The 23,892-nt window shown below is 45.4% G+C and overlaps 1 protein-coding gene across 6 annotated transcripts in view; it reads left to right on the top strand.

Moving 5' to 3' along the window:
* The first annotated feature begins 1,209 nt into the window (after window positions 1-1,209).
* LOC138807200 (chromodomain-helicase-DNA-binding protein 9) overlaps window positions 1,210-23,892 on the top strand; it is a 174,250-nt gene continuing 151,567 nt past the window's right edge. For 4 of the 6 annotated variants that reach the window (XM_069992778.1, XM_069992776.1, XM_069992777.1 and 1 more), the window contains exon 1: window positions 23,685-23,748. The gene's annotated coding sequence lies outside the window, so the exon portion shown is untranslated. Of the gene's footprint in view, window positions 1,246-23,642; window positions 23,656-23,684; window positions 23,749-23,892 lie in introns of those variants that run through there. The other 2 variants (XM_069992774.1, XM_069992775.1) reach the window with 2 other exon arrangements.

Raw genomic sequence — 23,892 nt, 5'->3', positions numbered from 1 at the left:
TGTGGGCTTGTGAAAAATCTAGACTCCGAATTATTCTCAGATATCATGAGATGTTCATGAATTTTTCCTTTGCCAATAAATTTCCTAGCAATATTTTATTTTTTCTCTTATTAGTCACATTGTTATCTCTAATATATTATCTCATTTACTTGTTATTGTGTCTATTATTGACAGACAAGGGCAGGAATATTTGCCTACCTAGCTCTGTTTCTTATTGATTTATCACTTACCACTTATGTACCCTGATGGCTATAACTGTTCCTACCACAGGCAAACAGAAACATATTTGTGAAATGAATAGATAAATGTATGCTTGCCTGAGTGACTGAATGCATGGAATGAATGAATGAACCAGTGAATGTTATATTGAACATTAATGAAGACTGACTGTATCATTTTGATTTTGTGCTTCCATTTATTTTGTTTTATTTTGGAGCCAACTAGTCTTTTAGGTTTCAAACGCTTTTGTAGGTTGGCAGAGAAACTAAAAGGCTTGAGACTTTGTATCTATAAGGCCTAAAGGATTAAAGAGTCCTCACCTGGAAATCCAAAACAATATTTTGTTGTCTTTTCCTTTATCTCTTATAAACCCACAGTGAACAGCCTGCCTAAAGTATTGACTCTGGCAATGAAGCAGGAGGCCTTCAAAATAAAACAAAAAGCGACTCTTGGCTGCTTGAACATAGGGATTTTTCCCCCTAGCCAATCTACACTGCTATCCAGGCCTAATGCACCTCCTTACATATGCAAAACATCTGATATTTGTGTAACAGACCCTTAACCCCCCGGCTGCAAAGCAGGGTGCACTAGATGGATGCAGAAATCAGGAAGCATTGCTCCCAGTCAAGCGTCTGTGGCTCAGTTCTCAGAGCTGGGCCAAACGAGTAATTATAGCTTCCCTTGGTGGTGTGCAGGGCAGGAGGCTGATTTAATAAAGGAAGCCTGCTGTCTGTCTCCAGCCTGGCTCTGACTCATGGAACCAGGGAGTCCCAGAAGCCTAGCCACAGAGGGTGGTGAACAGCTGGGGGGTGGGAGGTGAGGGTGGCAGGGAGGGAGGCCTGGGGCTGGAAAGACAGGGCCCTGAGAATGAGGAAACTCCCTGCTTGGCTGGGAGGAACCTGCAGCTGGACCCAGAGGAAGTGAGGCTTAGACAGCTGCTGCGGATGGCTGGCCCAGCTACACAGCAGCCACCGCTTCAGTCCAGAGAGAAGGCGACTGCCCCTGTGGACACGTGGAATGAAATAGGTTAGTAGTTTTCATATCGAGAATTGGGGGAAACGATCGGATTGCCTCTAGTTGAGGTGGCTGCCTTTGTATGAAGTACCCCGGGCTTGGTTTCTTCCTGGGGCCTGGGTGGATGGAGAGTCTGGAGGTGCAGAGCAGTCTGTTAATTCGGTTTCTCGCTTTGGCTGGGTGATGGCTAATTAGGTGTTCACAGCCGCAGTGGCAGTTTGCGCTGGGAGTGGTTTCAAGTTGCTGGGGTGGGGGGCGGTGACAGCGGGCTCTGCAGAGGATCTGGATGCCACCTTAGATAGGTTACCAGAGGTCATCCTATCCTTCCGTTCCCAGCAGCTTCTTCCTGCTCAAGCCAGTCAACTCGACCTCCTCTTCCTCCTTGTACCACCATTACCACCTCCCCCTCCCTCCTCCTCCTCCTCCTCCCCCTCTCCTCCCCCCTCCTCCATCCTCCCCTCTTCTGCCTCATCTTCTTCCCCCTTCTCTTCCCTCCTTCCCTCTCCTCCCTCCCTCCTCCTCCCTTCCAGGCCCAGCCAGCCTGGAGATTCCAGCTCTACCCTCCTCCCTTCTCTGCCCGCTGAGTCACACACCTCCAGGTCAGGTGATCCTCCCCTGGGCCCTTCTGAGAGCACCTTGACCTATATTCCGAACTCTCGGTGACAGCAGATTCTAATTGTCCTGCGAGAGGGCCCTGCAGGCAGCGGGCACGGTGCCCTGGCAAGCCGCGGCCGCAGACGGGCGCCCGGGGGCAGCGGGAGGGGCGCTCCCACGCCGGGAGCCACCGGCCGCCAGGCCTGGAAATGGAAAGTTAGGAGGCGGGGAGGCGGTGCGGGCGGGTGGCGAGTTGAGTCAGCTGGGAAAGCTGACAGCCACCAGGAGCCACAGGCCCCCTCCCTCCCTCCCTCCCTCCCTGCCCTGATCTCTGGGCACAGCCAGCTCGCAGCCAGGCCGTGCTGCTGGGGTTGGGGCTGGGGGCGTTGGTGAAGGACAGATGTCACGGTGACTGGGTTTTGTTGCTGCTCACGGGGACTGGTAGAGGTGAGAAGCCATGCAAAATAATGGGATCAACCTAGGTGACTCCTCTGGGGAGTTAGCCTAAGGAAATTGCACCCCGACATCCACAGGAACAAGTTTACATCTCCAGATTTCCCACAAAATGGCCTCTCCTTGTCAAGTGTGGATGGTTCTTTGTGCAGTCCCATGCAGTCCGTGTCCTCTGAATTGAGAGGAGGATGGGGGTGCAGCGGGGAAGGTAGCTAAAAATAGAAGTGTTCAGAGTCAAACTTCAAGCCTCTTCTCTGAGCATCAAGCCTCAAAAGGCAGTGCTAGGCGAGCAAAGATCAGTCCCTTTTGTGCTGTAAAGTCTCTGAATCTACGGTCATCCGTGTTTGTGTGGAGGGGTGGTAGGGTGTGGGGGGGTGGTAGGGAGTGGGGTGGGGGTTGGTGTGTCCTCCTGGGGGTTGAACTCAGGGTCTGAGTGCTGTTCCTAGCTTTTTTGGACAAGGCTGGTGGCCTATCACTTAAGCCACAGGTCCACTTCCAGCTTTTTATTAGTTAATTGGAGATAAGACTTGCCTGGGCTGGCTTCAAACCAAGATCCTCAAATCTCAGCCTCCTGAGTAACTAGGATTACAGGGTAAACCACTGGCACCTGCTTCCATAGTCATTCTTCAAAACTGTTCTACCAGTTAGGAGCAATCACTGTGGCCTTTCAAAGTCATTACAGAGCCTCATTCTCCAATCTGGAATATAGACATATACATTTTATTTTATGTTATTTTACCCTGTGTGTGTGTGTGTGTGTGTGTGTGTGTGTGTGTGTACACACACGCATGCTTGTCTGTGTATGCATGTGTACAGTACAAGGGCTTGAACTTAGAGCCTCCAGCTCTTTCTTGGCTCTTTCTCTGAAGGCTAGCACTCCACCACTTCCTTCACTTCTGACTTTTTGGTGATGACTTGGAGATAAGAGTCTCATGAACTTCCCTGCTGGCTTCAAATCAAGATCTTCAGATCTCAGCCTTCCAAGTAGCTAGGATTACATCAGCACATCAATAGGGGCATTATAATAGAATCCTTTTACTACTATCTGACAGTGTCTAAATTAAATCAAATGACATACATAAAATACATTGGGTATAATGATGTATAACTATGTAGTATTTTCTGTAGACAGTTAAGTTACTCATCGGAGAGGATTGTTTTATTGTTGAATGTGCACATCATAGAAGAACCCTCCACTGTCTTTCCCAGTGTAAATGGGAAGCTGCAGCCTCTGGCTATAGTATGATCTACTGTGTCAGACAACAGCCCCACATTGCATATTTACATCCCACCCCTGGCTATATCGTATGTTGTTTTATTTTTTTTTATATCAAAAGCTTTGTGTTTATTATAGTTTGAGTAAAAATCTGCAGTTTGGAGAAAAACACAATTTTAAATTTAATTTTGTGTTATGCTTTTAGCATGTTGAATGAAGATCAAACCAAGGCCTTGTGCATGCCAGGCAAGTGCTCATCCATTGAACTACATCTCCAGCCCAAGCTCTATTTTTTTTTTCTTTTTGTTCCAGTACTGGAGCTTGAACTCAGTGCCCCTAGCTTTTTTGCTCATGGCTGGTACTCTACCATTTGAGCCACAGCTCCACTTCTGGCTTTTTTGGTTAATTGGAGATAAGAGTCTCACAGATTTTTCTGCCTATCTGGTTTTGAACAAGGATCTTCAGATCTCAGCCTCTTTTTTTTCTGTCGGTCGTGGGGCTTGAACTCTGGGCCTGGGTGTTGTCCCTCAGCTCTTCAGCTCAAGGCGAGCGCTCTACCGCTTGAGCTACAGCGCCACTTCCGATCTCAGCCTCTTGAGTAGCTAAGTTTTCAGGCATGAGCCATCACCTTCAGGTCCCAAGCTCAGTTTTTAAATCAGGATGTAAACACAGGAAATCGCTGCCTAGTGCATAGTGGAAGGTAGAGGGTAGGGTAGGTGCAATATGCCTGGATACAAAAGAAAAAGGAAAAAGAAAGACAATTAGGCAACTTGGTGAGTTTTTGGTTGTTGTTGTTGTTGTTGTTTTGTGTGTGTGTGTGTGTGTGTGTATGTGTGTTGGTGTGTTGGTGTGTTGTGGGGCTTGAACTCAGGCCTTGTCCCTGAGCTTTTTTGCTCAAGTCTAACCACCACTTCGAGCCACAGCTCCACTTCCAGTTTTCTGGTGGTTAATTGGAGATAAAAGTCTCACAGATTTTCCTGCCTGGGCTGGCGTTGAACTGCCATCCTCAGATCTCAGCTTCCTGAGTAGCTAGGAACCATATATTTATTTGATTTTATATTTTTATATTGGTCCTGGGGCTTGAATTGAGGGCCTGGGTGCTGTCCCTGAGCTTTTGTACTCAAGGCTAGTGTTGTACCACTTGAGCCACAGCTCTACTTTCAGCTTTTTGGTTTGGAGATAAGAGTCTCGTGACTTCCTGCCCAAAGTGGCTTTAAACCTCCATCCTCAGATCTTAGCTTCCTGAGTAACTAGGATTACAGGCTTGAGCCACTGGTACCTAGTTCCATAGTTACTGTTTTTTGCCAGTCCTGGGGCTTGAACTCAGGGGCTGGACTGTCCCTGAGCTTCTTTTGCTTGAGGTTAATACCCACACCACTTCAGCTTTTTCTGTTTATGTGGTACTGAGGAACTGAACCCAGGGTTTCATGCATGATAGGCCAGCACTACCACTAAGCCACATTCTCAGCCCAATGGATTTATTAATAAGCTAATTAAAGTTCAGGGCCCCACAAGAATCCCTTCCAAGGTTTTTGTACTTAATATTGTGTGTGTGTGTGTGTGTGTGTGTGTGTGTGTGTGTGTGTGTGTGTGTGTGTGTGTGTGTGTGTTTTTTGAGACAGGGTCTTGATACATAGCAGACTAGCTTTGAATTTGAGATCCTTCTGCCTCTGTTTCTTAAGTGAGGCAGAGGTATGCACCACTATACCCAGGTAAGATTCATTTTCTGTAGGACAGGGATCTAACCCAAGATTTCACACAAGTTAGACAAGTGCTCTGCCAACTAAACTTATACCCTCAACCCTAACTTTTTTTTATTAATGTTGGTTGTGAGGTTTTTAAGGCTTAAACTCTGAGCCTGGATACTGTCCTTGAGTTTTTCTTTGCTCAAGGATAGTGTTCTACCACTTGATCAACAGCTTTACTTCTAGCTTTTTGTAGTTAATTGGAGATGAGTCTCACAGATTTTACTGCCTAGCCTGGCTTCGAACCATCATCCCAGATCTCATCCTGTTGAGTATTTAATACTGTTGGCATGAGCCACCAGCATTCCACCCTAATCCTTTTAATTCATAATTATTCATTCTTTTCCTAATGAGAGTTCTCAGCATTAGGTTTGAATCAGTTCTGCCACTTATTAGCTGAGCAGCATGAGAAAATGTATAAACCCAACCTTTATTGTTTTTTTTTCCACCTGCCAGTCCTGGGGCTTGCACTCAGTGCCTGGGCACTATACCTGAGCTTCTGTTGCTCAAGGCTAGCACTCTGCCCACTTGAGCCACAGCGCCACTTCCAGCTTTTTCTGTTTATGTGGTATTGAGGAATCGAACCCAGGGCTTCATGAATACTCGGTAAGCACTCTACCACTAAGCTGCATTCCTAGCCCTCAAGGTGAATGCAGTCATAATATTCCACCTACATATGTAAAAATGGAGGCAGGTAAACTGAGGGGACAGGTGAGATTGGGAGAAAGGAGGAGAATGGTGAAAGAGGTTACACAGATCAAGAGGCATTGAACTCACAAACTGTCATATTGATTGAACCCCTTTGTATGACTACTTAAAAACAATTTAAGCATCGATGACAACGCATGCATTGTAGGGGTCATGATTTCTTTGTAGTTTCCACTATGAGCTGAAAATCTGAATTTGAAGCAAGATCCACATAAAGGCCTGGGAAGGAACAACATCATTAGGAATGGGAGGTTGAAAAAGGGTGGAGTTCAGGAATGTGTGGAATTACTGGACCAATTCCAATGGGCTTCCAGAATCTTTGAAATTCTGAGTCTCTTAGGCCTCCAGAAGTTGTGAATCTGGGTGATGCTGGTTGCACAGAGCAACAAGGAAACAGTGGCTGGTAACCTGGAACTCTCATTCGTCTTAGTTGGTCTTCATTAGTGCTAACTAGCTGCTTATCACTAACTAGTTGTGTGTGCTTGGTGGTGTCGTCTGTTTGGGCCTTCATTTTGCTACAGTCAGGATAAGTTCCAGGAGTTTATAGTCCTTTTTACTTCAGCTTCATGAAGGCAGGGATCAAAACTCTCTTTTTCTACTATATTCCCATTGTCGAATGTCTAATGGCAATAATCGTTGTAGTAAAGCAAAACTTTACATCATACTTAGAGATGAGGAAAATGAAGTGCAGAGGTTTATACATTCCCTTATGCTGCTCAGCTAGTTAGTAGCAGAATTGATTGAGACCTAAATAGTCTATCTCCGGTCTCTTGTCTGAACTGTGGCACTCCATACTTCTATAAATGTTTATTAACAACTAGGCTTTATTTTTACGATAGTTTTACTTTGCCCCAAAGTTGAGCAGATAGTATAGAGTGTGATGAATGGACAAATCGGTGAAATGTCCCTGGAGTGAAAGATGACTTGACTCATGGCATAAGGAAAAGGAACTCCTGCTTGTGTGATCTCTGTGGGGCTAGCATACAGCCTTCTTCACTTAATTCTTATTTCATTAAGAAAGTAGTGGTGCTGGGCACTGGTGGCTGGCTCATGCCTGTCATCCCAGCTCCCCAAATGCTGTGATCTGAGGATCTCAGTTCAAAGCCAGCTAGGAAAGTCCAAATGACTCTTACTATCACATTACCAGCAAAAAGCTAGAAATTGAGCCATGGCTCAAATGGTAGAGTGCCAGCCTTGAGTGAAAAAGGGTACTGTCCCTTAGCTTTTTGCTCAAGGTTAAGGCTCTACCACTTGCGCCACAGCGCCACTTCCAGCTTTTTTGCTGGTTAATTGGAAATTAGAGTCTAATGGACTCTTATGCCGGGCAAGCTTTGAACCACAATCATGAGATGTAAGCCTAGTTTCAGAGAAACTAGGATTCTAGGCATGAGGGATGGGCGCCCAGTTCTGCTTTTGCACTCTTGACTATTGCAACAACTCTGGATAGCAGATGAGGCAAGTGTTATGATTCTGCTTTACAATGCTAACTTAGGCCTGAAAAGTTAAGATGTTGTGATAGGAATAGAGCCAGAATAGAGATACAGTTTTTTTCTATATCCCTGCCTTCCGTCTCACCAGTACTTGCTGTAATAAACTGCTTTGTTGTACTGGATTCTTAACTTGCACAGAGAAATAACTTGTTTTCTGTGAATCTTCAAGAAGCCAGTCTTCCCAGGAACCAGCCAAGGAAAGATTTACAAAATTCAAGTGTTTACAGAGACATATATAGTTTTATTGCTGGGCATGGTGGTGTACTTGTAATCTCAGCTCCTGGAAAGCTGAGGCAGGAATATCATGAATTTGAGGCCAATAGAGGCCACTGGACTACATAGTTTCAAGACAGGATAGGCTATATAATGAGACATTGTCTCAAAACAACAAGAACAACAACAACAAACCCCCAAAAGCAAACAAGCAGTTTCAACCATCAAATCCTGGACAAGGTCCAAGTTCTGACTTTTTAACATATTTCTTCCTTTTTTTTTTTTTTTCTTTTTTCTAATTTTGCCTGTCCTAGGGCTTGAACTCAGGGCATGGGCACTGTCCCTGATCTCTTTTGCTCAAAGATGGTACTGTACCACTTGAGCAAGCTCCACTTCTGGCTTTCTTTTGGTGATTAATTGGAGATAAGAGACTCATGGAAAGCCAGGTGCTCACGTCTGTAATCCTATGTACTCTGGAGGCTGAAATCTGAGGACTGCCCAGGCAAGAAAGTTCATGAGACTCTTATCTCCAAATTAATCTCAGAAAAAGCCAGAAATGGCATTATGGCTCAATTGGCAGAGTGAAAGAGCTCAGGGACAGTGTCTAGGCCCTGAGTTAAAACCCTATGACTGGCCAAAAAAAACCAAAACAAAACAAAACCCACCAAAGCTCTTATGGACTTTTCTGACTTTTCTGCCCAGATCTCAGCCTTGAGTTACCAGTCAGTATTACAGGTATGAGCAACCAACTCCTCAGACATCTTACATATTTCTTAAATTTCTATAGGAAAAGTATGAAGGGAACATTGACATTGTATCCCTCCCCTGCCTTTTTAATCATTGTGAAGAGTTAACCATTTTCAATTGGCACCATCAGAGTCTACATTGCCCATGTAGCAAGCCCACTTTTTCTTTTTCTTTTTTCTTTCTTTTTTTTGGGGGGGGGGAGTCCAGTCGTAAGGCCTGAACTCTGGGCCTGGGTGCTATCCCTAAGCTCTTCAGCTCAAGGCTAGCGCTCTACCACTTAAGCCACAGCACCACTTCCGGCTTTTTCTGCTTATGTGGTACTGAAGAATTGAACCCAGGGCCTCATGCATGCAAGGCAAGCACTCTACCACTGAGCCACCTTCCCAGCCCCTAAGCCCACTTTTTTTAAAAATTTATTTATCTATGTGGTACCAAGGAAACGAACCCAGAGCCTCATGCATGCTAGGCAAGCACTCTGCCACTAAGTCACATTCCCAGCCTGAAGCCCACTTTTTCTGTAGCTAAGAAGGAATGTCCTTTCTGCTCTTCACTCTCACAGGGTAAAATAAATAGATACATTAGATACATTTGTTCTGAAGCAAGCAAACTAAACTATCTTGCATCCTTTCTCTTCTTCAGCAACTTGTACCTAGAAGGACTTGTCCCATCACCTGAGACAGTACAGCATCTGCTGTTCACTGACAAGAGATTGCTTAGCACTCCTAGGAGTCCCAGCAAGAATGAATGAATGAATGAATGAATGAATGGCTAACCATCTAACTAGTTAAATAGGGCTCTCCAAGAGCTAAGAGGAGGACCATTCCTTGTTTTACCCTCCTTTGATCTCTGATTTGGTGTTGGCAATCCAATCTTACATGTTCTAGGTGTGAAATTTTCCCTGGTAGTGATCATTCCCTGTCCACAAACAGGGATAAGAGCTTTTCTGAATAGATTGTTACTCTCATTGTTGCTGCTGTTGTATGTGTGTTTACTGAAATGACCTGTTTCTTAGTGTTTTCTTGTGTCTCATTTCTACCCACCCACATTAGTCAGTTTGATACCAATGGCACATTATATGGTTGCTATTCATCTAACCTGGTCCAAGATCAATAACTTTGTGTTTTGACCTCATTTGCTTCCAGTTTAGTACACAGGCTTTGTGATATTTATAACTGGGAAATGAACCAAAGTTCCCTGAGCATGCTTTGAGGTGACTCAAAGAGCATAATAACCTTGTGCTGATGGCTCGCATCTGTTTTGCTAGCTACTCAGGAGGCTGAGATCTGAGGATGATGATTTGAAGCCAGCTGGGACAGGAAGTCCATGAAACCTTTGATCCAATAAAATACAAAAAAAAGTTGAAGTGGGGCTGGGAAGGTGGCTCAGTGGTAGAGCGCTTGCCTTGCATGCATGAAGCCCTGGGTTCAATTCCTCAGCACCACATAAGCAGAAAAAGCTGGAAGTGGTGCTGTGGCTCAAGTGGTAGAGCACTAGCCTTGAGCTGAAGAGCTGAAGGACAGTGCCCAGGCCCAGAGTTCAGGAACCATGACTGGCAAAAAAAAAAAAAAAAAAAAAAAAAACCAAACAAACAAAAAAACAAAAAACGCTGAAGTGGAGCTGTAGCTCCACTTCAAGTGGTTGAGTCTTGTGCAAAAGAAGTTAAGGGACAGTCTGGGAATGTGGCTTAGTGGTAGAGTGCTTGCCTAGCATGCATGAAGCCCTGGGTTCAATTCCTCGGCACCACATAAACAGAAAAGGCCAGGAGTGGTGCGGTGGCTGAAATGGTAGAACACTAGCCTTGAGCACAGAGAGACTCAGGAACAGTACCCAGGCCTTGAGTTCAAGCCCCAGGACTGGCAAAAAAAAAAAAAAGGAAAGGAAAGCACCCGACTTCTGAGTTCAAACCTCAGGACAGTCCCTCCCCCCAAAGAAAACGTAATAGAAAGACATAAACATACCAACAAAATACAGTGATTAACAATTACTTCCCAAAGGACATCTGGAAGGCAGTGCTGTTGGTTAAGTAACCAGGAGAATCCTGTTTCTTCAAATGTCTTCTTACCTGCATTTCCTAGCACGTGTTCCGAGAAAACTGAATACCATTCCTTCGCTCTGAGCTCAGCGCAAGTGAAGAAGAGCAATGTACAATCCACACACATACAAATCACACCATGTGTGTGGTGTAGTTATACTGCAGGATATTATTGATTTTGGTGGCTTTTCCAGTGCTAGGGATACAATGTAGCAATTTGGAAAAGGGAGGGAGGGAGAGAGGGAGAGAAGGAAGATGGAAAGAAGGGGGAAAAAAGGAAAGGGTATCATTCATATTTCTGCTTCATGAATAGACTATCCTACATCTCTTTTAGAATTTTAAAAAGATCAAATTTTCAGGGTTTTCCCAGATTGACCCTTTGGCAAGGTTCTTCTGCATCTATTTAACCACTAGGTTGTTTTGGAGAAATTAGTAGTGGCTGAACAGCTGTGGGGGAAAAGAGATTGGACTGAAGTCAGAGGCCTGAGTGGTAATGTTGGTTCTCCCACAGACTTATTGTGTTGGGTTTCATCCTTGAAAATGTGTAGGAAAATAATTGTATACTCATTGCAAGTAACAGGTACACAGAATCAAATTCTGAACCTGGTTCCATATCTATCCCCATTCTGGGGCTTGAACTTAGGTCCTGCCTGGATCTCTTGCTCTGCTTCATTGCTTATGGCTCATGTTCTACCCATCCAACCACACTTCCAGTCAGACATTTTTCTAATTAATTGGAGATAGAGTCTGAAATTTTTTTCTGCTGGAACTGCAAGAGTGAACCACCAGTGCTGGACTTGCATTTCAGCTTTCCAGTATGTGGCCATTGTCCTCATCCAGAAGTTCTCCATATTATGTGCCTGATTGTTAACTAATTTTTTTTATTGTTTTTTTAATTTTTTAATTGTGAAAATACTGTACAGAGGGGTTACAATTACATGGGCAGGATGAGCCCATTTCTTATCAAGCATTGTAGCCTCCTCCTTTGTTTCCCTTTCCCATCCCATCCTCCCCCCAACCCCCCCATCCCCACCCAATCCTCCTCTCCCCCTTACCAAAGTTGTAAAGTTCGTTTTCGTCATAATGACTTGTAAGTCTCATTGTTGCAATGGGTCCACCTGTACTGATTGTTAACTATTGAAATAGCTTTCACCTTGTTTACTGGACTCGAACATAAGACAGATGCATTTTTTCATTAAATACACTTTTATGGAGTGCCTTTATGAGTACCTACTATGGGTAAGGTAATGTCAAAGGACTGAACAAACAAAAATCTATTCCAGAGAGAGAGAGAGACTGAGACAGAGAGAGACAGAGAACAAAGATTGTACAACATTGTATATTGCATAGTGCTAAGTGACAGGGACAAAAACAATGCAAAGCATGCCATAGGGAATGTGGGTTGGGGGGGAAATGCCACAATTTTAATTTGTGGTGACTAGAGGAGGCCAACTTTCCTTCAGAGAGCAGCATTTGGACTAAAACCTGGAGTGCAGATGATATTATAGTGGCCCTTCAGATAAAGTAATAAACCTCTTCTGTGGTATAGAGAATAAGGCCTTTTTATCCCTCATTTTTTTTTTAAAACTTGGGCCTGGAGCTTGAATTCAGTGCCCTGGGTGTGCTGTCTTTGAGCTCTTTTGCTAATGGCTAGCACTCTACTATTTTGGGCCACAGCTCCACTTCCAGTTTTCTGGTAGTTAATCGAAGGTAAGACTATAATGAACTGTCTTGCCCATCTGGCTTTGAACTGAGATCCTCAGATCTCCGCCTCCTGAGTAGCTAGGATTACAGGCATGAGCCACAGCACCCAGCCCAAATGTTCTTATTAGTGAATCTTGATTAAAATACAATTTAGAGATATGCACTTTTAGATTAAAATGGTAAAGTAGGGCTGGGAAGGTGGCTCAGTGGTAGAGTGCTTTGCCTTGTATGCATGAGGCCCTCAGTTCAAAAGCCAGAAGTGGTGCTATGGCTCAGGTGGTAGAGTGCTAGCTTTGAGCTGAAGAGCTGAGGGACAGCACCCAGGCCCAGAGTTCAGGCCCCATGACCAGCCAAAAAAAAAAAAAAAAAAAGAAAGAAAGAAAGAAAGAAAGAGAGGGGGGTGGGGAGAAAGAAAGAAAAGCTAAAGTAAAAATATGCAGGTATCAGCGGGGTATGGTGAAGCACGTCTGCAATCCCAGCTAAGGTGGAAGGGCTACAAGTTCCAGGGTAGCCTGGAACTAGTGAGAACCTGTCTGAAACAAAACAAGTAAACACCAACAAGAAAAGCAGTCAGTGGTGGAATGTTTGTTAGCATATATGAGGCCCTGGGTTCAATCCCTAGCTTTACCCCCCCCCCAAAAAAAAAAGTACTGCAGCCTTTGCACACCTGCTTTGGTTCTGGGTCTTGAACTCAGGCATGAACTACAGTGTCTGGGTCTTCTTTATTTCTTATACCACACTCACTACCCAGCTCTGAGGTTTCCATTTGGTCCTCCTCATGCTAAGTGCTAAGGCCAGAAGCTCCTACCTGGCCCGGATGGGGTGAAGGACAAGGGGTGGAGGGAGGGTGGGGGTGGGGGGTGGAGGTTGAGGCAAGGTGTGTGGTGGTGGGGAGGTAGAGGCTCTAACCCAGGGCCTTTTACATGCTAAGCAAGCTCTCATCCAACAAGCTACAACTTTATTCTCCTGCTGTGTGGTTTCCTGTTGCATCTCTAAGGAGTTAGGAAGGGCAGTGTTTAGAATTGGGCTGCAGATAATGATCTAAATGGAGACTTAGAGACCTGTGTGTCTCTGTGTTTAGGCTCTACTAGTCTATGCTAAATTGAATGGTCCTCAAAAAAATAAACAAGGTGAGAATCCTGAAAGCTTCTTTCTTAATCAATGTAGAAACATGGTATTTTCCCTAAAATTTTAACATTTCTCTCCTCCTTTGAAACCAGGTTGTTCTATTTGTAGTCTAGATTTTACTTTGTTTCTATAAGTTCAGTTCTCCAAAATACTTCTATATCCATAATCTTTAGACCATGGTCACAAAATCAAATGCTTACATGGAGAAGACAGTAATCATATAAGCAGGTATAAAGCAATAGAGAAGCTAGGTGCTACTCAGGAGACTGAGATCTGAGAATCATAGTTCAAAGCCAGCCTGGGCATAAAAGTCCATGAGGTTGTTACCTCCATAACCACCAGAAAACCGGAAGTGGAACTGTGACTCAAAGAGGTAGAGCACTAGCCTTGAGCAAAATTGCTCAGGGACAGCAGCCAGGCCGTGAGTTCAAGTGCCATGATTGATCAAAACAAAGCAATATAGTGGGGACTATGAAAACTGGAGCGTAGGTAGTTTCTTTTTTTTCTTTCTTTTTTTCTGTCCGTTGTGAGGCCTGAACTCTGGGCCTGGGCGCTCTCCCTCAGCCCTTCAGCCCAAGGCTAGCGCTCTACCACTTGAGTCATAGCGCCACTTCCGGCTTTTTCTGCTTATGTGGTGCTGAGGAATCGAACCCAGGGCCTCATGCATGCAAGACAAGCACTCTACTACTGAGCCACCTTCCCAGCCTATAGGTAGAGTTTCTAAGGAGCTGGATATACAAATCTATAGGCAAATCTTTTTGCTTTTTAAAATTTTTGTCATTAAGTCAAGACTTAAATATACTGTGTGGGACAATTTATGACATAACATAATTTGCAAGAAACAAAAGAAAAGTAGGCTGGTAGGTCACACCTGTAATTCCATGATTGGAGTGTCTTGAGGCAGAGGAATCAAGAATTCAAGGTCAACCTGGGCTGTGTGGCGAGACTCTCACAGAGGAAATGTGGGGAAGGGAAAAAGACAAATATTTGATCTAACTGGTAGTTGGAGAAGGTAAATTTTTATTTTTCTTGTGCCAGTCCTGGTACTTGAACTCTGGTCCTGGGCTCTGTCCTGAGCTTTTGTGCTTAAAACTAGAGCTCTACCACTTGAGCCACAGCTCTTGCAGCTAACAGTCTCACAGACTTTTCATACCTAGGGTGGCCTTGAACCTCCATCCTCAGATCTCAGACTCCTGAATAGCTAGGATTACAGGAGTGAGCCACCAGTACCCTGCTAATAAGAAGGTAAATTTTTTAGGGTTTGGCTCTTACCAAGCTAACCCCTTTGCCAAGGGTCCATTTCATCTTATTTTAATCAATTGGTAATTTGGGGGAAAATAGCAACATCTCAGTCATTGGTGGTTTGGAAGAAGAGTGTGCAACCTTAGGTAAATCCCTAGGCCAATAGAGCTTTAATTTCCTCTTCTGTACAATGAGAGAGCTGGACTAAGACTTTTCAAAACTGTGCCCCTCTAAGCTGAGGAGGTCTATTTTTATAGAGATGGCTACCTGAGCTGGGGGAGGAGTGGGGGACTCCACTTCTTACAGAGGGCTTACAGAGGACAGCTCAGCCTTTGTTCTCTTTCTTCTTTGGGGCTTCTGCCTTTCTGTTTGACATCTTGAATTTCTGCCAAAAATTTAAAAATAAAATCTTTTTGAAGAAAGTTCCCTCACTTTCAACAAAGTTTGAAAACCTCTGGGTTAGTTGATCAGCTCTAGTGTAAGGTCTTAGAAGGTTTTCTCCACCTGTCTCTTGCTGCTTGTCTAATCAGTTGCTTCCTTCCCTTCCTTCCTTCTTCCCTCCCTCCCTCCCCTTTCCTTCCTTCCTTCCTTCTTCCCTCCCTCCCTTTGTCCCTCCTTTTGTTCCTCCCTCTCTCCCTCCCTCCCTTATTTTCTTTCTTTATGAAAGTACACACACAAATATAGAAATTTCTTTTCTCTTTACCCTATAGATTATGTTGAAGGATTTTTCTTTCTTTTGGTTTTAGTTAACAATGTTCTTATTTCTGGCATTATATTGTTATACACCATGTAGTCATCTTTGCTACTAATTTTTTTTTTTCCTAGCCAAGTATGGTGGTACACATCCCACCTACTTGGAAGACTGAAGCAGCAGGATCACTTAAGTTCAGAAATTTGAGTCCATACTGGGCAATAAAACATAATCCTGTCTCAAAACAAATACAAGCTGGTGCCAGTGGCTTATGGCTGTAATCCTAGCTACTCAGGAGGCTGAGATCTGAAGATTCTGGTTTGAAACCAGCCTGGGCAAGAAGGTCTATGAGACTCTTACCTACATTTAGTCACAAGGGAAAAAAAAAGCTAGAAGTGGAGGTTTGTTCTCAAGCGGTAGAGCTCTAGCCTTGAGATTAAAAGGAAAAAAAAAAGCTCAGGGACAGTGCCCAGGCCTGGAGTTCAAATCCCAGGTCTGGCACACTGGCACCCATGCACGCACACGCGCGCGCGCACACACACACACACACACACACACACACACACACACACACACACACACACACACACAAAATCCTCCCTGGTTGATATGTATATAATTTGATAAAAATATATCAACATTTCACAGTGATCTTTCAGGTATTCTTCCACTCGAACAGTTGTTAAGCTTATTCATCTGGCTTTAAAAAGTTAGCTATAGCCGGGCGCTGGTGGCTCACGCCTGTAATCCTAGCTACTCAGGAGGCTGAGATCTGAGGATCGCGGTTCAAAGCCAGCCCGGGCAGGAGAGACCGTGAGACTCCTATCTCCAATAAACCACCAGAAAACCGGAAGTGGCGCTGTAGCTCAAGTGGTAGAGCGCTTGCCTTGAGCTGAAGAGCTGAAGGACAGCGCCCAGGCCCAGAGTTCAAGCCCCACGACCGACAAAAAAAAAAAAAAAAAAAAAAAAAAAAGTTAGCTATAATTCATTGATCATTTAATATACATCTTACTAATAAGCAAATGAAGGCTATGCAGGGTTACAGACTGGTACTGAATACACAGGATTTCAACCTTTACCTATCCTAGAATATTTTCAACCAGACCCCTCCCCAATCCCTTCTAAGATTGCTTCTAACTTTGATTAGGCACATGGTAGGAGGTTCCTTGTTATAAGCTGTCCTAGGATCACCTGCCAGACTGCTTTCAACTTTAGCTGTCTAGATCCTCTTATCTTCTGAAAATGCCTTGAATGGAACCCCATGAACACACAGCTGTTCAAGTTTGTTGTCCTAATCTTGACTGATAAGAAGACCCCAGAATTAAAATAGTCCCACAGGCTGGATTTCTTCAATGGAAAGAACTTTAGATCTGTGGGTGGAAATAAACTTTTAAGAGTGGATAAATGGACCTGTTACTATTATTCCTGCACTTAGCTAAGCTAGAGAAACTTGCTTTCCCTGTATGATGATTTATCTATTGTTCTCATCTAAATGGGTTGTTTCTCTGGTGGTAGGTATATGCTGAGATAGTGTCACAAAGCCATTATTAAATTTAACCCTTTGCTGGGCACATAATATGTGGTAGATCAACATTTCTAATTATTGTAACTACAATAATTAGTAATTTCTTGGAATTCATCTACAAAACAGAAGAACAGTGATTTTCTTTTTTTGGGGGGGTCCAGTTGTGGGGCCTGAACTCGGCCTGGGCTCTGTCCCTCAGCTCTTCAGCTCAAGGCTAGCGCTCTACCACTTGAACCACAGCGACACTTCTGGCTTTGTTCTTTTTGCTTATGTGGTGCTGAATCGAACCCAGGGCCTCATGCATGCAAGGCAAGCGCTCTGCCACTGAGCCACCTTCCCAGCCCCAAGAACAGTGATTTTCATTTGTACTATGTAGTGTTCTCAGAGAATGTTTATGAACATTGTTTATCAAAAACAACAGTGTAAGGAAAGTAGGTAGTATAATTGTTATGATTCTTATTTCATGGGCAAGAAAATTTGCTGGTCAGGGGTCAGGTGCTGGTGGCTCACACCTGATCTGAGGATCACAGTTCAAAGCCAGCCACCCTGGGCAAGAAAATCTGTGAGACTCTTGTCTCCAATTAAACAACAGGAAACTAGAAGTGGAGCTGTGGCTCAAGTGGTAGATCACCAGTTTTGAGCAAATAAGCTAAAGGGAAGTGTCTAGGCCCTGAGTTCAAGCTGTAGTGCTGGTATGAGAAAAAATTGCTGATCAATATTTAATTGGCTAAGGGAGGACCTGGACTACAGCTCAGGTTTCCCTTTTGATCCTGTTCCCTCTTTCCATTTTACTATAATCATTTAGCCTTCCTTATTGGAGAAGAAAAGTAGGTTTTAGTTCTCTTTTAGTGTGAACTTAGAACCAGAACTTCACACATGCAAGGCAAGTGCTCTACCAGTGAGCTCCAAGCCCTACAGCAGTGCTTTGCTATTTCTTTTCTCTGATGTGTGTGGGGGAGAGCGGTGGAGGGGTGGGGTAGGTATCAAACCAAGGTCTTGAACATGCTAGGCAGCTATACTACCAACTAAACATTAAACTACACCCCCAGACCCAGCAAAGCTTTTCTATCACACCTGCATCAGTCATTAAATAAAGAGATTTATGGCATACTGATGCCCAGGCCCTTCATCCTTAGATGCCCAGTCCCTTCACCCTTAGATGTGAGCAGGAACTGCACAAAAGTTTCCAAGACTCTTTAGTGATTCTAATGTGCAGTGCCTTAGTCCATTTTCTGTTCTATGACTAAACAGTGGACACTGGATAATCTATAGAGTAGAGGATGATTTAGCCCATCCATGGTTCTGGAAACTAACAACATGATTCTGGCATCTTTTGGACATTGGTTGAAGACCTGCCTGTTACAGAATCATAACATGGCACAACATATCACATGGTGAGACAGAAAGATGTTAACTCACATCATACTTCATTTTATAAAGCTACTAATACTATCATGGAGGTAGGGAGAGGCTTCACCTTCCTGATCTCTTTTAATCCCAACTAACTTCTTAAAGGCCCTACCTCCAGATACCATCAACATATGAAGTTGAAAATTAAGTTTTCATCACATGACATTTTGAGGGACACATTCTCACCCTAGCTTTGAAAACTTCTTGTTTAGAACCAGATAGGATAACCTTAAATGGAAGTTTGGTGTTTTTTGTTTTGTTTTGTAGTGGTGCTTGTGGTGGGGCAAGGGTAGTCAATCCTGGGGCATTGTACATGCTAAGCAAGTATTCTACTACTGGACTACAATCCCAGCCCAACTATGTCTTGGGAAGAACTTTCAAAATTCACACATACTTGTTAATAATAAGATAAATACAGGTTGGGGAACATAGCTCAGTTGAGTGCTTGTCTAGCATCTGAAAGGCCTTGGCTTCAATCTCAGCACTCCTTTCCCCCTCCCTCAAATCAAATCCATCCAGATGAATTTCTTCTGAAAATAAAATGCGTACAAAAGCAAACCAATTGATTAAGAAAAAACGTATTTGCAGTTTCCACCATATCTTAGTTTAGATTATACTATATGCTGTTCGTGTGTGTGTGTGTGTGTGTGTGTGTGTGTGTGTGTGTGTGTGTGTGTGTGTGTGTGTGTGTGTGTGTGTGTGTGTGTGTGTGTGTGTGTGTGTGTGTGTATGAGAGAGAGAGAGTGTTTAAACCAATGCTGGGTCTTAAACTCAGTGCCTAGGTGCTATCAGGTAGCTTTTTTGCTTAAGACTGGTACTCTACCACTTGAGCCACACCTTTCTACCTTTGCCGGTTAATTGGAGATGAGTCTCCCAGATTTATCTGTCTTGGGTGGCATCAAACCATGATCTTCAGAACTTAGCTTCCTAAGTAGCTAGGATTATAGTCATATACCACCAGCATCCAGCTGGTGTTTTTTTAAGCACACCAATTACCACACCTATGAATGAAGGCTGTTACTAAAATTAATAAAAAAAATTATTGAGTTGGTTTTATTTACATTATTAAATAGTTTACTATGAGGCCAGAGGACAAGTCCACTCTGTTTACCGTTATTAATACCCAGCATCTCCGCATTGTGCCTCTGTATCATCTGGTACTCTTCAGTCACTTAGTTTTGTACCCAGCAGCCCCAATTTCATGCATGTAAGCTTTCAATCTTGAATCAGAAGCAACTTTTCCAGCAGTGCTTACGTTATCCAAAGAGAAGCAGATGGGAGAGAGACATTGAATGCTGTTATCAAGAGGAACAGCAAATCTTATTTTTTCTGAAGACCTTTTAAGATTAGGATAAGCAACTGTTTATAAAAGCTCATGTGTGAGATGTGAACTGTCCAAGAGGACCACGCTTCGAAAGGGATTTCTAGCTAAAGAGCAATAAGCAATCAGTCCAGTAGATAAAACAAAGTTGCTGAGATCTGTCTTTCATCAAATAGGCCTTGGAGTAAGAATCTGAAGAATGGCCCCCAGGCTGGACACATCCTTTGGAGCCTCGTGCTTATAGCAGTTTCTAGATTTGAACACATTACTAATCAATGCTGGCTAAATGGTCTTTGAGATGCCTCGAGCTATAGGTAAAGCACATCTAGCTCTCCTTTCTGTTTGCTAGAATAAGAGCTTGGGAGAAAAGTCTTCAAAGCTTTCCCTATCTGGAAAAGGACCTTATTCTTCACTGTGCTAAGGAAAATCCGTAACTCCTAAGGGCTAAAGTGAACATTGTTTTTTTTGGGGGTCCGGTTGTGGGGCCTGAACTCTGGGCCTGGGCGCTGTCCCTCAGCTCTTCAGCTCAAGGCTAGCGCTCTACCACTTGAGCCACAGCGCCACTTCCGGCTTTTTTTTTAATTTTGCTTATGTGGTACTGAGGAATTGAATCCAGGGCCTCAGGCATGCAAGGCAAGTGCTCTACCACTGAGCCACCTTCCCACCCCCGTGAACATTGTTTTTAAATCACTGATGAATTAACTTAGAGTTCAGTTTGTTTTCCTAGAGCGGAAAAGTGAGCTGTTCAGCCACCGTTGATTACTGAAGAGAGACAGAAATCATGTTAAATTCTATGACATAAATGGGGCATAAAATCTTCAGGTTAAGAATCTACATTAAAGCTGGGTGCTGGTGGCTCACGCCTGTAATCCTAGCTACTCAGGAGGCTGAGATCTGAGGATCGCAGTTCAAAGCCAGCCCGGGCAAGAGAGACCGTGAGACTCCTATCTCCAATAAACCACCAGAAAACCGGAAGTGGCACTGTAGCTCAAGTGGTAGAGCACTCGCCTTGAGCTGAAGAGCTGAGGGACAGCGCCCAGGCCCAGAGTTCAAGCCCCACGACCGACCAAAAAAAAAAAAAAAAAAGAATCTACATTAAATACCTAAAATATTTTAAAAATTCTTTATCATTTATAAACATCTACCATTGGTCTATGAATGAATATATTCTTTAGTGCTTCAACCTGTGCCAAAAAAGATATTGTATTATATCTGTAGCCAACATAGCACCTCATCTACATAAACACTGACCTTTGATCCTGTTGGCTGGCACTTTACCCCTTGAGTCACATCCCAATTCTGGCCTTTTGATGGTTAGCTGGAGATGAAATTTTGGGATTTGTTTGTAATCTATCTGATGAAGAAGGAAGGTTTTATTTATTTATTTTTATGTTAGTGTGGGGCTTGAACTCTGGGCCTAGGTACTGTCACTCAACTCTTCAGCTCACGGCTAGCACTCTACCACTTGAGCCACAGCACCACTTCTGGTTTTCTGAGTGGTTTATTGGAGATAAGAGTCTAATGGACCTTTGCTGCCCCAGCTGGCTTTGAACCACTATCCTCAGAGCTCAGGCTCCTGAGTGGCTAGGATTACAGGCGTGAGCCACCAGCGCCTGGCTAGGAAGTTCTTTTAAAGTAGCCAGATACTTTCATTCTCCTGGGGCATCTTAATCTTAAGTTATTGGCCTTAAATTTCAGTCAGGCTTAATTTGCAAACTAGAGCAATACTTCAATACTTCAATACTTCAATACTTCCATACTGCAGTAAATAGTTATTGGGCTAGAGTGTGGCTTAAGTGATAAGAGAGCCTGACTAGTAAACCTGTACAGCTCTCTGTGAGTATACTAGCACTGTGTATACTATACTCATTCTATTCTGGTCAACACAAGCAAGGATAATAACACTTCTTCCTAGAGGTTTTAATTGAGATTTCCATCCAACTCAAAACAAGTAATATTTGAAAATCATAAAGTTTCCAACAATTACAGGTAGGTTAAGTGACATTCAAACACTCAGTTCTTTTATCTGTGTTGGTACCAGGGCTTGAATTCAGAGAGCCTAGGCACTGTCACTTTGGCTGTTTTACCCAAGGCTAGCTAGCACTCTTCTGACTTTTTGGTGGCAATGTGGAGATAAGAGTCTCATGGGGTTGGTTTTGAACTGTGATCCTCATGGCTTAGCCTCTTGAGTAGCTAGGATTATAGGTATGAACCACTGGCACCTGGCCCTTATCTTTTTTTTTTTTTTTTTTGCCCATCCTGGGGCTTGAACTCAGGGCCTGGGCTCTGTCCCTGAGCCTCTCTGTGTTCAAGGCTAGCATTCTTCCACTTGAGCCAAGTGCCACTTCTGGCCTTTTCTGTTTATGTGGTATTGAGGAGGGCTTCATGCATGCTAGGCAAGCATTCTACCACTAAGCTACACTCCCTGCCCTTTATCTCTCTAGTGTGTGCTCTCTCTCTCTGTCTCTCTCGTCGGTTGTGGGGCTTGAACTCTGGGCCTGGGCACTGTCCCTGGGCTATTCAGCTCAAGGTGAGTACTCTACCACTTGAGCCATAGCATCACTTCTGGTTTTCTGGTGGCTTATTGGAGGTAAGAGTCTCACGGATGCGCTGGGAAGGTGGCTCAGTGGTAGAGCACTTGCCTTGCATGCATGAGGCCCTGGGTTCAATTCCTCAGCACCACATAAGCAAAAAGAAAAAAGCTGAAGTGGCGCTGTGGCTCAAGTGGTAGAGCACTAGCCTTGAGCTGAAGAGCTCAGGGACAGCGCCCAGGCCCAGAGTTCGTGCCCCACGACTGGACCCCCCCCCAAAAAAAAAAAGTTCCTTGCCCAAGTTGACTTTGAACTGCTATCCTCAGATCTCAGCCTCCTGGGTAGCTAGAATTACAGGCGTGAGCCACCAGCACCTGGCCCTTATCTCAATATGGATAGAAAAATTTAATTAAGGCCTGAGGGCTTAATAGTTGGAGCTTGAAAGTAAAGTTCCACAGAATTTGAGTTGGGAGGGTTTTTGAAAAGTTGTTCAGCTTTTTTTTTTTTTTTTTTGGCCTGGGCACTGTCCCTGAGCTTCTTTGGCTCAAGGCTAACACTCTACCACTTGAGCCACAGCTCCACTTCTGGACTTTTCTGTTATGTGGCACTAAGGAATCGAACCCAGGGCTTCATGCATGGTAGGCATGCACTCTTCCACTGAGCCACCTTCCTCGCTTCTTCATTTTACCGAAGGCCCTGGAGTGAGGGGAAACCCTAGGCACCCCACAGCTTGGGATAGGACAGGGGTTGGGAAGAAGTCTCCCTACTCCTAAACCTTCTCTGTTCCCTGCTCCCCACCCCCAGCCTCTCTGTCTCCTTCCTCTCCCTCCAAAGCCTGATAGCGAGCACCGTGGGCTCTGCACTATCCTAGGTGTGCGTTCATTCTGGCTCTGGGTCAGGACTTGGGGCTGGGCTGCCCTTCGCCGGGCCAGTCTTTCGCCAGCAGGTGCTCAGCACTCAGCACCTGGCCCGATCCGCTGCATCATCGCGGTGGCACTGGCAGTGTTCCCGATCTTACAGCACAGGCGAGTGTCACCGGGGGAGCAGCGCGACCGGAGAACGTGGGTCGGATGGAAACCATCTCGGCACCTGGGTAGACTCGGCGAGCCTGGAGATAGAGTGTGAGCGACTCCGGCGCCGACCCCGCCGCTGGCCAGCCCGCGGCCGGGCGTGCCTGCCGGTGCCTGACGTGGCGGCGAAGCCTCGGGGCGGGCGGCGCGAGGGCGCGGCCTGACGTGGCGGTCGCGGTGGGGCGGCCAGGGGAGCCCGGGCCACTGCACTGCTCCGCGCTCCGGCCAGAGGGCGCCCGGTTCCAAGCCTTCCCCGCCGGCCTCGAGGCCGCCGGAGGGCTCCGGGAGTAACCGCGTCGGCGATTGGGTTGTCGGCCAGGCGGGGCCATGTTGGACCACGGTGGCGACCTCGCCTTCCGCCGCCCTCCGCCCTAGGTCCGGTCAGGCGTTGAGGGTAGGGGAGCGGCGAGAGCGTCCTCCGTCCTGGGTCGCCCTACGCGGGCCCAAGTCGCGACCGGAGCTGCGGCGGTCACAGCCGTCCCTCCGCGCCAGGGCCAATCAGCGGCGCGGGCACAAAAATGCAAATGACGCGCCGGTGCTGCCGGAGTACCGCTCGCAGGGGCTGGTGGGGTCGTGCTGGGGGAGTGGACTGGGCCAATCAGGTGGGTGCGTGGCGGCGCGGGGGGGCGGTGCCCCTTCCACTCCTCCTCTCCCTCCCGGCCCCTCGCTGACAGGGGGGCCTGGCCGTGCCGCCGGTAAGTGCCACCGCTCGCCTCTGCCACCCGCCGTCTCAGGCGTGGGGAGGAAACCCGGGGACCCCGCGGTGCAGCCGCCGTTCAACTGGTGGGGAGAGGTGGAGGCGGGTTCTGTCAGCCGGGTGGTCGCCTGGGGGCCGCCCC

Source organism: Dipodomys merriami, unplaced genomic scaffold (genome assembly GCF_024711535.1).
Source record: "Dipodomys merriami isolate MVZ:Mamm:240054 unplaced genomic scaffold, mDipMer1.0.p SCAF_415, whole genome shotgun sequence".
NCBI lineage: Eukaryota > Metazoa > Chordata > Mammalia > Rodentia > Heteromyidae > Dipodomys > Dipodomys merriami.
This window is presented reverse-complemented; position numbering and strand designations above follow the sequence as displayed.